Raw genomic sequence first — 13711 nt, 5'->3', positions numbered from 1 at the left:
GGAAACAGTGACAGATTTATTTTTTTGAACTCCAAAATCACTGCAGATGGTGACTGTAGCCATGAAATTAAAAGACACTTGCTCTTTGGAAGAAAAGCTATGACCAACCTAGACAGCATATTAAAAAGCAGAGACATTTGCCAACAAAGGTCCGTCTAGTCAAAGCTATGGTTTTTCCAGCTGTCATATGTGGATGTGAGAGTTGGACCATAAAGAAAGTTGAATGCTGAAGAATTGATGCTTTGGAACTGTGGTGTTGGAGAAGACTCTTGAGAGTCCCTTGGACTGCAAGGAGATCCAACCAGTCCATCCTGAAGGAAATCAGTCCTGAATATTCATTGGAAGGAGTGATGTTGAAGCTGAAACTCCAATATTTTGGCCACCTGATGCAAAGAACGGACTCATTGGAAAAGACCCTGATGCTAGGAAAGATTGAAGGTGGGAGGAGAAGGGGATGACAGAGGACGAGATGGTTGGATGGCATCACTGACTCAGTGGACATGAGTTTGGGTAAACTCTGGAAATTGGTGATAGACAGGGAGGCAGTCCATGGGGTCACAAAGAGTCGGACACGACTGAGCGACTGAACTGAACTGAACACACAAGGATAATAGTGACCCAACGATATAACATCCCTGCCACAGGCCTGTGTTTATTTCTTCTGTTCAGCAAGGCAGGCCCTTCTCACCCACAGTCCCCATTGTAGTCATACCTTCCTACCCTCTGGAAGGGGCGGCTGAAACCCAGGCAGGAGATGCTCTTTCATGCCTTCATGAAAAATCACTGAGTTCCCAGTTCTGAAAAGTCATCCTGGTATATATTTTAGGAAGAAATTTCCTTCATCCTCCATATAAAATCAACCAAACTATTCAAAGACTTATAGATTGCATCACCTCAAAGTATTCTCCAAAGGATTTGGGTTTTTGACACCTCCCTCCCCAATCCCCTTGGGCTTCCCTGATGGCTCAGTGGGTAAAGAATCTGCCCACAATGAAGAAGATACAGGAGACATTGATTTGATCCCCGGATCGGGAAAAGCCCCTGGAGTAGGAAATGAAAACCCACTCCAGTATTCTTACTTGGAAAATCCCATGGGCAGAGAAGCCTGGTGGGTTACAGTCCATGGGGTCACAAAGAGTCGGACACAGCTGTGCTGCTGAGCACACACACATCCATCCCCGTGCTAGAATGCTAGTGTGACACAAGCTCAGATGCTCACAGGAGGCAAATTGGTAAAGTCATGAGCAACACAAGCCAGGTAGAGGCCATTGTGACTGAGAGTTCATTTCACACCCAAGGAAATAAAATGAAAAAACAAAATAATTTTTTTTAAAGATACATGCCCTCTGACTCCAAATCTTTTTCCTTAGGCCGGATGTATTCATTTCCTAGAGCTGCCCTAGCAAACTTCCACAGAACACAGGCTAAAAGCTACAGGTATTTATTATCTCACAGGTCTGAGGCCAGGGGTTTGAGATTTAGGTGTTGGCAGGGCCGCACTCACTCTGAAGTCTCTCCGAGAGAAAGTTTCTCGGCCGCTTCCAGCTTCTGGTGGCTCAGGCATTCCCTGGTCTATGGCTGTTTAACGCCAATCTCTGCCTCCATCTTCTTTTTTTTTTTTTTTTTTTTAAATTTTATTTTATTTTTAAACTTTACATAATTGTATTAGTTTTGACAAATATCAAAATGAATCCACCACAGGTATACATGTGTTCCCCATCCTGAACCCTCCTCCCTCCTCCCTCCCCATACCATCCCTCTGGGTCGTCCCAGTGCACTAGCCCCAAGCATCCAGTATCGTGGATCGAACCTGGACTGGCAACTCGTTTCTTACATGATATTTTACATGTTACAATGTTATTCTCCCAAATCTTCCCACCCTCTCCCTCTCCCACAGAGTCCATAAGACTGTTCTATACATCAGTGTCTCTTTTGCTGTCCATCTTCTTTTTAACTTTTTTTCCCTCCATTTTTAAAAACTTTCTTTTTAATTGGAGGGTAATTGCTTTACAGTGTTGCATTGGTTTCTGCTGTACAGCAACATGAATCAGCTCTAAGTAGACATATATTGCCTCCCTCTTGACCCTCCCGCCCCTGCCCCATCCCACCCCTCTAGGTTGTCACAGAGCACTGAGCTGAGCTCCTTGTGTTAAACGGCAGGTTCCCACCAGCTACCTAGTTTACACATGGTAGTGGGTATACATCAGTGCTACCCTCTTCGTTCATCCCACCTTCTTCCCCCTCTGTGTCCACATGTCTGTTCTGTGTGTCTGCATCTCTATTCCTGCCCTGATAATAGGCTCATCAGTACCGTTTTTCTAGATTCCACACGTATGCATTAATATACAATATCTGTTTTTTTTACTTACTTCATTCTGTGTAACAGGCTCTAGATTCAGCATGGCTGTGTAGCTCCGGTCTCTGCCTCCATCTTCTTCTTTCTCAGGCTCCTGCTTCTCATCTCCTTCTCTGTGTGTCTCTCTCCTCTTCTGTGTCTCATGATGACAGTTCCTTGGACTCAGGGCTCACCTACATAATCAAGGATGATCTTAGCTGGAGGTCCTTAATTTGATTACATCTGCAAAGACTCTTTTTCTAATAAGGTTGCATTCACAGGTTCTGGAGGTTAGGACATGAGTTTGGCTTTTGAGGGCCACCATTCAGCCCATAACAGACCAGAGTAGAGGGGAAAGAATAAATGAGCCACCCTCCATTTGCACGTGGATCTCAGCCATGTAATTCCCTTTCTCTAATTTCTAAGAGTAATTTGCACGCACATTTGTTCTTTTACTCTTATTGGCCACATCTCTCCTTAAAACTTCTGCATCGACATCTGTGGTCAGTATATGCAAACTAAGGATTCAAGATACCTTGAGCGCTAAAGTCCTTTTTAAAAAATATTTGCTTATTTCTTTGGCTGTACCGATTCTTAGCTGCAGCATATGGGATCTTCATTGCAATATGCAAAATCTTTAATTGTGGCATGTGGGATCTAGTTCCCTGACTAGGCATCGAACCTGGGCCCCCTGCATTGTTAGCTTGGAATCTTAGCCACTGGACCAGCAGGGAAATCCTGGGAAGCTATAGTCTTGACCCACAATAGAAGAAACTACAGTCTTCTGCATTGATCCTGGCATCCCTCATCACTTTTCATGTGTATGGAGCAGAACATCTTTCTGCCTTTGAGTCCATTCTCTACTCTTTCCTCCCCCCAAACTCTCCCCCAACCATTAATACCAGGACTGTCTTGTCCTCATTCCAGAAGGGCTCCTAACGCACTGTAGCCAGCATCAGAATTACCAGGTGTATCTGTTCGAGCACAGATGACTGGCCTCGACTCCCAAAGTTCCCGATTCAGCAGACCTGGGGCGGGGCTGAGCGTTTGCATTTTTCCCAGGTGGTGCTGATGCTGCTGGTCACCATGCCAAGCCCTGCTCTAGCTCTGCACCATTCTCCTCTCCCTTCTGGTCGTGTGCACTTATCACATCACCCCATAGGAAGTGGGTGATCCCACCCGCCATCCTCTGCTCCCTAAGGTCACTTCTTCAAACCCATCTTTTGGAGTTACCTCCACACAACTGGGCTTCTTAGGTATGCAGTGGTGAAGAATCTGCCTGTCATTGCAGGAGACACCAGGTTTGATCTCTGGGTCAGAAAGATCCCCTGGAGGAGGAAATGGCAACCTTCTGCAGTATTCTGGCCTGGGAAATCCAAGTAAAGAGGGACCTGGCGGGCTACCGTCCACAGAGTTGCAAAGAGTCAGACACAGCACAGCACACAACTGGAGCCATAATGGATCTGGCTTGCGTCCTCCATCAAGGGACTCCCACCTAACCATTTCACACCTTCAGTGTCGATCAAAACCCTCTCCTCTCTTTCTCCACCCTCTTACTTCTTCAAGTCAAAGCTGAAGAAACCCACGTATGTAACTTGGATGTATGATCGGAAAACAGGAAAATCTGGTTCCCAGCAGGGAAGGTGGCAGCCTTGGTGATAAACCTGACTTTGTTGTTGCTATTCAGTCACTAAGTCCTGTCTGACTCTTTGCGACCCCATGGACTGCAGCACGCCAGGCTTCTCTGTTCTCCCTCTCTCCTGGAGTTTGATCAAATTCATGTCCATTGAGTCGGCGATGCTGTCTAACCATCTCATCCTCTGCTGCCCCCTTCTCCTTTTGCCCTCAATCTTTCCCAGCATTGGGGTTAGATACTCTCAATGGACTAAGCAAGTGGGCAGTCTGGGGCTGGCTCCAGCCCAGTCTGGAACAATTACAGAGAAAACATCCAACTCCATGTCCACCCCCTCTTCCACCCATGCTCCCTCTGTCCTCACCAGACCCACGTGCCCCAGAGGGCTGCAACCCGTCTCCAGGGTGAGCGTCCAGATGCCAGGAGACCGTCTTCCCAGGATGTTGAGCAACACTTGGTGAAGTATTTCCAGCATTCATGCACTCCCCCAATGGCCTGCAAGACATTTTCTCGAAGGAATTTCAACACACATAACTGGCGCTTTGTTCCAATGTGAATGAGGGTTTGTCCGGGTGCCAGTGTTTCACCATACAGGAGATTAGCAAACATGAGCTGAAGCCTCTTAGCAGCCACGTTACAGGCTTAACAATCTTTCTTCATATTATGCACAAATGTCAGATCGGTCTAGAAAAAAAGTCAAGGGTATTGGGGGGTGGGAAGGTGTCAGTCCTTTTCAGAGAGCTCATTAATCTAGACAATCTGCTGTTATAGACCTTTTTAATGTCAAGTGCCGACTGTCAGTCAGTTTTGCTAAAGATGGTTTGAGCTAAGTGTGAACTGTGTACTTTGGTCTGAATCCTGCTAACAGTGTGTTGATCTAAAGCTCATCACACTTTCCCCTTCTGGCCACATAAGTGAAATTAAAAAAAAATAAGAAGTCAAGTGGTAATGGATCTAGTTTACATATAGCTCTCATGTGCCGAGTAGACAGTTGACTTCTTGGTGAATGGAGACCCAAGTGGAAGGGAAGCTCTAACTTGGGGCTGGGTTGATGGAGTATAAGGGACCCTGGGAGGGTGGGTTGGAGACCTGAGACAGGGCTCTCACATATAGAAGTTCCTTGTCCTGAGTTAGAAAGCTTTATTGAGGGATCTATAGTAGTTTGGTAGGGCTTCCCTGGTGGCTCAGACTATAAAGAATCCACCTGCGATGCGGTAGACCTGGGTTTGATCCCTGGGTTGGAAAGATCCCCTGGAGGAAGGCATGGTAATCCACTCCAGTATTCTTGCCTGGAGAATCCCACTGACAGAGGAGCCTGGCGGGCTACAGTCCACAGGGTCACAAAGAGTCTGACATGACTGAGCGACTAAGAACAGCACAGGATAGTAGTTTGGTAGGGCTGCCATAACAAAGTACCACAGACTAGGTGGATTAAACAGCAGAAAATTATTTTCACAGTGTTCTGGAGGCTCAAAGTTCAAGATCAAGGTTATTTCTTCAGAGGGTTCTCTCCCAGGCTCACAGGTGTCTCTGTGTCCTAGTCGTCTCTTCATATAGAGACCCCATTCATATTGGCTTAGTGTACATTCCTATGATGTAATTTTACTTAATTACCTCTTTAAAGACCTTATCTCTAAATATAGTCACATTCTGAGGACTAGGGGTTTAAATTTCAACATACTAGTTTTGGGAGGACACACTTCATCCCATAAGTGTATGATTCATTTAAAACATTTACCACACTTCATTGATTGTATGATGTATTTTGTTTCACATTTTAACATCTGGGAAATCAGGCCACATCTAACAATCCTGGTGCTCAGATATTGGTGGATATTTTTCTGTATTAGTGGTGCATGAAGTAAAGTGAAAGTGAAGTCGCTCAGTCATGTCTGACGCTTTGCGACCCCATGGACCGTAGCCTATCAGGTTCCTCTGTCCATGGGATTTTCCAGGCAAGAGTGCTGGAGTGGATTGCCATTTCCTTCTCCAGGGGATCTTCCCAATCCAGGAACCGAACCCGGGTCTCCCACATTGCAGGCAGACGCTTTACTGTCTGAGCCACCAGGGAAGCCCATGAAGGAAAGGTACACCTTCCAATGGATGACATCTTGGATTTAATGAAGTATAATAGTCCTCACAACACACCACTAAATTAGCTACTATTTTTACCCCCATTTTATAAATTAGGAGAGTGAGGTGTACAGGTTAAGCAAGTTCCCCAAGGACACCTCACCCAAATCCTAAACATTCATTCCTAATTCATTCCTGATTTCTCTTCCCTCCTCAACCCTTCTGTCTCATCTCACTCTCGGCTGATGACCTTGCTTCTTATTTCCTGAGAAGACTTCGTGTGCAGGAGAGGACCGCAGACCCTACCAACCCATCTACCTCCTCCCACATCTGCACTAAGTACCTTGCCTCCTATCTGGTGTGGATGAAGTGTGACTGGGGAGTGGGTGGCTGAGCTGGAGGAGAGGAGGTCACAGGACTGGAAAGGCCAGGGTGGGGGAAAGACCATGTATGTATAGGAACCCAGAAATCACCAAACATTCAGATTAGAGAAAGATCAAAAAGAGTAACAGCAAACCAGGAGCTAAGAAACCTAAGATATAAGCGGGGAAGTGGCCCCCTTCATCGAAGTCAGCAACGATGAAGGGTGCTGAGCGACACAAGCTGATATGAAAGTCAAAGCTGGTGATCTGTAGCGAGGGGAGGAAGAAAAGGGCCTTAAGGATCCAGGAGCATCACAGCAAACACTGAACTCTCCTCTAGAGCCGGGGCTACAAAGACTACAGGAGAAAAGTAGTCAGTTCTTGAGGGGCTCCTGGGGAAGCCCATCCTCAGGGGAGATTCAGGCAAAGAGGAGAGATGATGGTATGTGGGATTTTGCTGATGATGGACAAGAAATTGCGGAGACACGGTAGAAGTTTCAAGAGTTAGGAAGCTGAAAGAGACAGAGAGAGAATAGTGGGTACTCAGAACCTATAGGGATTAGAGTGTGGGAGATGGGGGATGACCTGAGAGGCTGAGGCTTCTTAGGATAACCTGGGATGCAGGGCAGGCTGAGATTAATCCTACTGGACTCAAGACAAATAGACGAAGTCCCCTACATACGAACAAGTTTCGTTCACTCCGAGAGTACATCTTAAGTCCAATTTGAAAGTCCATCAAAGTTAGCTTAGGTACCCAACTAAGCACAATCAGTTATGTAGTACTTCCTGTAATAGGTTTGAGCTTCCCGAGTGGCACTAGGGGTGAAGAACACATCTGCCAATGCAGGAATGCAAGAGACACAGTTTCCATCCCTGAATCAGGAAGATCCCAGAAGGAGGGCAACCTGTTCCAGATTTTGCCTGCAGAATCCCATGGACAGAGGAGCCTGGTGGGCCACAGTCCATGGGGTCACCATGAGTCAGACACAACTGAAGCGACTTAGCACATAATAGATTTATAATACTTTTCACGAAAATAACACATACATAAAAACAAACCAAAAATAGAGAAAACATTTTTGGTCTTATGGTATAATACCTTAAAAGTACAGTAGTACAGTACAACAGCTGGCATACTGGGGCTGGCATGCACAGTTACATCTTTGAAAGTTTGCAACTTGAAGGTTCATATGTAGGAAATTCATTTATTGGTGATGAAGCTGTAAATATTGAATGGTGAGGAGGGGTGAGGCCATCAGGCCCCCTCTGGAGCCCCAGGATGGTGGAATAGAAGGCTTAGGGAGGCCAGGTCTTAATTCCTGAGCTTGGGGATCATTCTTAATACCTGTAAGTGACTCTGAGTTTGTATATGAAGTTCTGGATATTTGGAGAAGCCATGTTACTCCAAGACCAAGTCTTCTCTTTACCTCTGTCAGTAGAGAATGGAAGATTTGTTGTGTTTGTTTTTTTAATGAATTTTGCAAATAGTATTAACCTCATTATATCTGATGGAATCAAAAATAATAAGAATGTTGAAGGTCCTTGTAAGAAGAGGTGGAATTTCCAATGAAATTAATATAGAAATAAGAATATTAACAGTGGTGAGAAAATGTCAAATGTTGGTGGTTTGGAGACACTTTGAACTTGCAAACAACTAGATCTAAGAAGGACCTGAAAACCAAAGTGAAATAGTGGTTTTCAGGGCATGCGGGGGAGGGAGAAATGGGGAGTTGTTAAGCAACAGGCGTAGTAAAGTTTCAGTTAAACAAGGTGAATAAGTTCTCGAGATCTGGCGTGCAACATTAATTTACAGTCAACAAGATTGTTTTGCTCCCTTGGTGGTTCAGATGGTAAGGAATCTGCCTTCAATGAGGAAGACCCAGGTTCAATCCTTGGGTCGGGAAGATCCCCTGCAGAAGGAAATGGCAACCCACTCCAGTATTCTTGCCTGGAGAATCCGGTGGACAGAGGAGCCTGGTGGGTTACAGTCCGTGAGATCACACAGAACTGGACACAAATGAAGCGACTTAGCATGCACATACCATAATAAAATAAAATTCTAACAAAAGAATAACATTATAAATCTAACCTGTTCATAAGTAAAGAAACTTCAGTACCACTCTGTATGTTCACTGGTCAATATTTTGACATAATACATCCTGCATGCAAGATGCAGATAATAGAACTTAGCTATGATTGCAAGCCAACTTTAATTCCATATAACTTGCTTCTCTGCATTGCTTTCTGATGTAAATGCAATAAGAAGAAGAGAATAAAACCTGTTTAGACGATAAAACTCTGACCTCCAAGCACTTATTGTCAGAATCCTACAGTGATGAATCAAAAATCAGGATCTAAGGAAATCAGCTAATCCAATGGCCTCATTCTTCCATTTCAGAGGAGAGTTTATACTCACAGGATACTTGTATATCATTTTGTGAGAGGGCTTGCCAGGTGGTGCTAGTGGTAAAGAACCTGCCTGCCCCTGCAAGAGACATAAGAGACTGAGGTTTGATCCTTAGGTCAGGAAGATCCCCTGGAGGAGGGCATGGCAGTTCACTACAGTATTCTTGCTTGAAGAATCCCATGGGCAGAGGAGCCTGGCTGACTACAGTCCATAGGGTAGCACAGAGTCAGATACAACTGAAGTGACTTAGCATTTTGTGAGATCTTAGTTGTCTTTTGTTTAAATTGCAAGTACCTTCCTCTTGTTTTCTTAAGAAAGTGTTAGTTGCCCAGTCGTGTCTGACTCTTTGCAGCCCCATAGACTGTATTCTGCCAGGCTCCTCTGTCCATGGGATTCTCCAGGCAAGAATACTGGCATGGGTTGCCATGCCCTCCTCCAGGGGATCTTCCTGACCCAGGAACTGAACATGTGTCTCCCACACTGTGGACAGGTTCTTTACCATCTGAGCCACCAGGGAAGCCCCCTGACTCTGTGACACCTGTTTAGACATCCCAAGACAAAATAGCTGTCTGGTTTACATATCTCATAATAACAGTGATTAAAAATTAATTGTGTCCTGGTTGCTTTAGTTATAAACCTATAATTTTTCCGTGATAAGCTAAGGAGACGTGGGTATTACTCATATGTCTATCCCTAGCTCTTTGCCTAGTGTCCAGCACATATTAGGGCTAAAAAAGAAAAAAATGCCTGTTGGCCTGAACTCGAGATTTCACAAGTAGAAGCCCAAGTAAATAAGGTCAGAACTACGTAGTGCGACTTTAGGAGGCTGCAAGTTTTCCTCCCAAGGATTCTGGGGCAAGATTTCAATACCCACTACTCGATTTATTCAGAGTATCAGCGCCAATACTACAGTTCCCCAGGAGCAGCCCAGTCTATGGGCAGGAAGGAAGGGCAGAGGCAAAGACGGTTCAACCAGAGGGAAACTTCGGAGGAAGGAAATGGGCTACAGAGAAAATAAGAGAGCAACCTCGTAACTGTATTATTAACTTGCAAGTCATCTTACACCATCCTCCCCCCCGCCCCACCCAATTCTGTTGTTTAAGTCTGTTGCCCCATAATTTAGAAAATGAAATCACTTCTCAACTTGCAGTGCATTTAACACACATTTAGAGGAGGGATGTCAGGCTCTTTCATGCCAACTCTCCTTTCACAACCTGGAGATAAAAATCAGAACTCATCTCACCTTTGACTGACTTGTGCAGGTTGCTTTGAACAGGAGGCTGCCACCCCAGCGACAAAGTGACGCCCACGTCTTAACAGGAACGAGCAAAATGAAGTTCTCTGCTGTTCACATCAAGGCCAGTGTCATCGGTGCTGCATGCAGATGGATGCACCTTTCAAATAGAGGCTCCAGGGGCGATTCAAGACGTGCTAATGTCTCTGTGAGGACGGATGGCTCCCCTCACCCGGTCGCGGCTGATATTGATAACTTGGTACAAGGCTGGGCTTTTCCTTGACAGCATTGTCTGCTGTGAGAATCTAGGGCTGCAAATAAAACACCAGAATAGTTATGGGTATCTTTCCAGTTGTTTTATGTGTCCTCAAGCCTGTGTCTTCTAGACTGTGTGATACAGACTGTGGCCTCTAAAATATGTCCTCCAGCCTAGGTCCTTGAGGTTGAGACCAGACACTCACCCTTATTCCCTCTCCTGTTCTTTTCCTTCTTCCTTTCCCCCACCTAGCACCTTAATGTTTGACAAGGTTAAGAGATGAACAGTCCTCAGGTCAATCTAGTTAATTCACTTGGTGATCTTCAGACTGTGCACCTTGGCAGTCTGAAGACTAGGACCTAGGACAGCCAAGACAGTTTGCAGGAGTTTCCCATGAAATATTTTCCATCAGATGAAGATACGATTGTCCAGTAAACTCTGTTAAAAGCCATTTCCTGAGTCAAGATTCTGCCTAAGATTTCCTTTGAAAAAGAGTTGTCTACCACTAAAACATTTTTAATCCACTGTTCTAGTTACAAACTGCTGCACTAAAAATAAACATGACACTCAATTATGGTTAAGGAACAACTCTTTAAAAAAAAGGAACAACTCTGAAGCCAGGACTATGAGGCTCTTTGCTTTATAGACAGAGGACTCACAGTTACCAATGGCATAGATTTTTAGGGATATTGATAACCTGCAGTAAGCCCCACGCTGGGCGGTGTGCTGAGGACACAAAGATAAATCTTATTTATTCCTGATGTAAGGAGCTTCCAGTCTAGTATTTTATACTTGAAATTAAAGTTGTATTAACATTTTTTCACAATGCTTAATAAAGGTGCTCCGTAAAAAGAGCTCTAGGTTCATCATGAGGTGTTCTGAGTTCTAGGCCAACCTCTCTGTCTCCTGTCAAACCTCAGTTTCTCATTGGTGATGAGTGAGTGAGTGAAGTTGCTCAGTCGTGTCCGACTCTTTGCAACCCCATGGACCGTAGCCCACCAGGCTCCTCCATCTATGGGATTTTCCAGGCAAGAGTACTGGAGTGGGTTGCCATTTCCTTCTCCAGGAGATCTTCCTGACCCAGGGACTGAACCCAGGTCTCCCACATTGTAGGCAGATGCTTTACTGTCTGAGCCACCATGGAAGTCCTCATTGGTGATATGTGGCTAGTAACTCACTAAGTTACTGTGAAGAGCCAGTGAAACACTGATGTAAAATTACTCTGTAAGTTCAAGTGCTACTCAAGTCTAAAGCATGCTGTTGGGGACCTTCCTGGTGGTCCAGCTGTTAAGAATCCCCCTTCCAATGCAGGGGACATGGGTTCGAACCCTGGTTGGGGAGCTAGGATCCCACATGCCACAGGGCAACCAGGCCCGAGCACCACAACTAGAGAAGCCTTGGTGCCTCGTCTACTGAGCCCTTGGACTCTAGGTCCCATGAGCAGCAACTAAAGAAGCCTCCCCACATGCAGCTTGAAGACCCAGCGCAGGTAAAGACATTTTTTTTTTTTTTTTACTTTACTTTAAATAAGCATTGTTTATTGTATCTTGAATTTTTCTCAGAAGACCTCAGAGTGAGGAAGCCCAGAAGGGCCTGGTTCATCCTGACTCACCCTGAGCCCAGCAGCTACCTGACCATAGGACGATGGCAACAGCAGAGGTCTCGACAGAACTCCTACCTCAGGCTCTACCCTGTACAAGCTGTGTGACCTCAAGCAAGTGATTCCCCCTCACTAAGTCTCAACTTCCTCGTCACTAAAGTGAAGTGAAAGTCATTCAGTTGTGTCCAACTCTTTGTGACCGCATGGACTATATAGTCCATGGAATTCTCCAGGCCCGAATACTGGAGTGGGTAGCCTTTCCCTTCTCCGGGGGATCTTCCCAACCCAGGGATTGAACCCAGGTCTCCCGCATTGCAGGCAGATTCTTTACCAGCTGAGCCACCAGGGAAGCCCATCACAGCAGGGCCTCATTTCCTCCTTAGGACACTGCTATGCAGATAAAGTGAATAATACATGTAACATGCCTGGTTCAGGGCCTGGCACATGGGAGCTTCTGGAAAGAAATGCTGTCTGTCAGCCTCCCCAGCTCCCGGCACTCTGCCATATGGCTCCCTTCCATCCAACCTTCTACATGGTCATCCACTGCTTGGGAGCAACATCGAAAGAAGGCATCTAGGCTCTGCAGTCCAGGTTCACTGGAGCTTCTCTTAAGCCAAACTTACCACCACATGAGAATGTTTTCAAGCAGGTAAGCGATCCAGAAGATGTTCTGTGTACCCAGTTCCCTCAACAGATACTTATCAATTGCCCCCTGTGAGCCGCTCACAGGCACTCCTGGAGTGAGATCCACTTTGGGAAAGAATTGGTCATTTATTTCTTTGGCAAGAGCTTTGGAGCTCTGAGAATAGTCTGTTCCTGATAAGCCTGTCAGAAGACAGCTGTTTCCAGGGCCAAGTGGTGAGGAACAAAAGGGCATCTCAAGTCTGAGCCAGGGGCCACTGGCAGCCTCCCGGGCAGCAGAAGAATCCTGCCGGTTTAGCATTGACACAAGCAGGAAGCCAGCCCAAGCCACCGGACCACACTTAGGGTTCTTCGCGTGCCAAGAACATGGGGCATTCAATGAAATCCAGCCGCGCACCTGGACGGCAGAGGGTGACAGCACTGTGGCTGTGGCCACTGTCCCCAGGGCCCTAGCGTCCTCCATGTCTTTTATATTTAAAAGGTTTAGGGCTATTCACTCCAGGATGCTTGCCTGGGAAATCCCATGGACAGGGGAGCCTCGTGGGGCTACAGTCCATGGGGACACAAACAGTCAGACACCACTGAGCGACTAACACTTTCACTTTCCAAGCTAGCTGTAGGCTGTGAGAAATACTATGTAATCACCTCGGAGAAGGAAGGGGAAGCCGCCCATGTGCCTAAGAAGAATGCTGCCAGGCACTTGCTTTGAAACTGAAAGTGGATGCCTGTCAAGAGTTGTTCATCCTGGAAGCTCATCCATGCCACCACGGGGTAGACCCTGCCTGTTCTCTGTGGCCAATCCTTGAGCTCTCCAGGCCACAAACAAAGGTTATGTGATAACAGACACCAGTCTGAACACTCAGTCAGACCTCGCAGCTGATTCCTTGGTCAACGAAGACCTCAGGGAGGCAGCTGGACAACCTACAAGTTCAGTGACTTAACTCAGGAAGTGACTTGAGCATCTCACTTAAAAAAAAAAGATTGGAATCAAATGAAAAGACGTTCATTCAGAATTTCTAGGAAGTTTGGATCCCTAAACTCTTATGTTAGCAGTAATGGCTTCAATAACTCAAGAAGTTACCAATTCTTAAAAAGTTGTTGTTTAGTTGCGAAGTTGTGTCTGACTCTTTGTGACCCCAGGGACTGTAACCCACCAGGCTCCTCTGTCC

At 45.9% G+C, this 13711-nt stretch overlaps 1 long non-coding RNA gene across 1 annotated transcript in view; it reads right to left on the bottom strand.

The window, feature by feature from the left end:
• The window catches only part of LOC101904305 (uncharacterized), a 41880-nt gene extending 31735 nt beyond the window's left edge, over window positions 1–10145 (bottom strand). The window contains exons 1-3 of the long non-coding RNA XR_009493150.1: window positions 10054–10145; window positions 4333–4652; window positions 2370–2529 (exon numbers count right to left, since the gene is read on the bottom strand). This is a non-coding gene — a long non-coding RNA (uncharacterized lncRNA). The remainder of the gene's footprint in view (window positions 1–2369; window positions 2530–4332; window positions 4653–10053) is intronic.
• Between the last annotated feature and the right edge of the window lie 3566 nt (window positions 10146–13711).

This window comes from Bos taurus, chromosome 27 (assembly GCF_002263795.3).
Source record: "Bos taurus isolate L1 Dominette 01449 registration number 42190680 breed Hereford chromosome 27, ARS-UCD2.0, whole genome shotgun sequence".
NCBI lineage: Eukaryota > Metazoa > Chordata > Mammalia > Artiodactyla > Bovidae > Bos > Bos taurus.
This window is presented reverse-complemented; position numbering and strand designations above follow the sequence as displayed.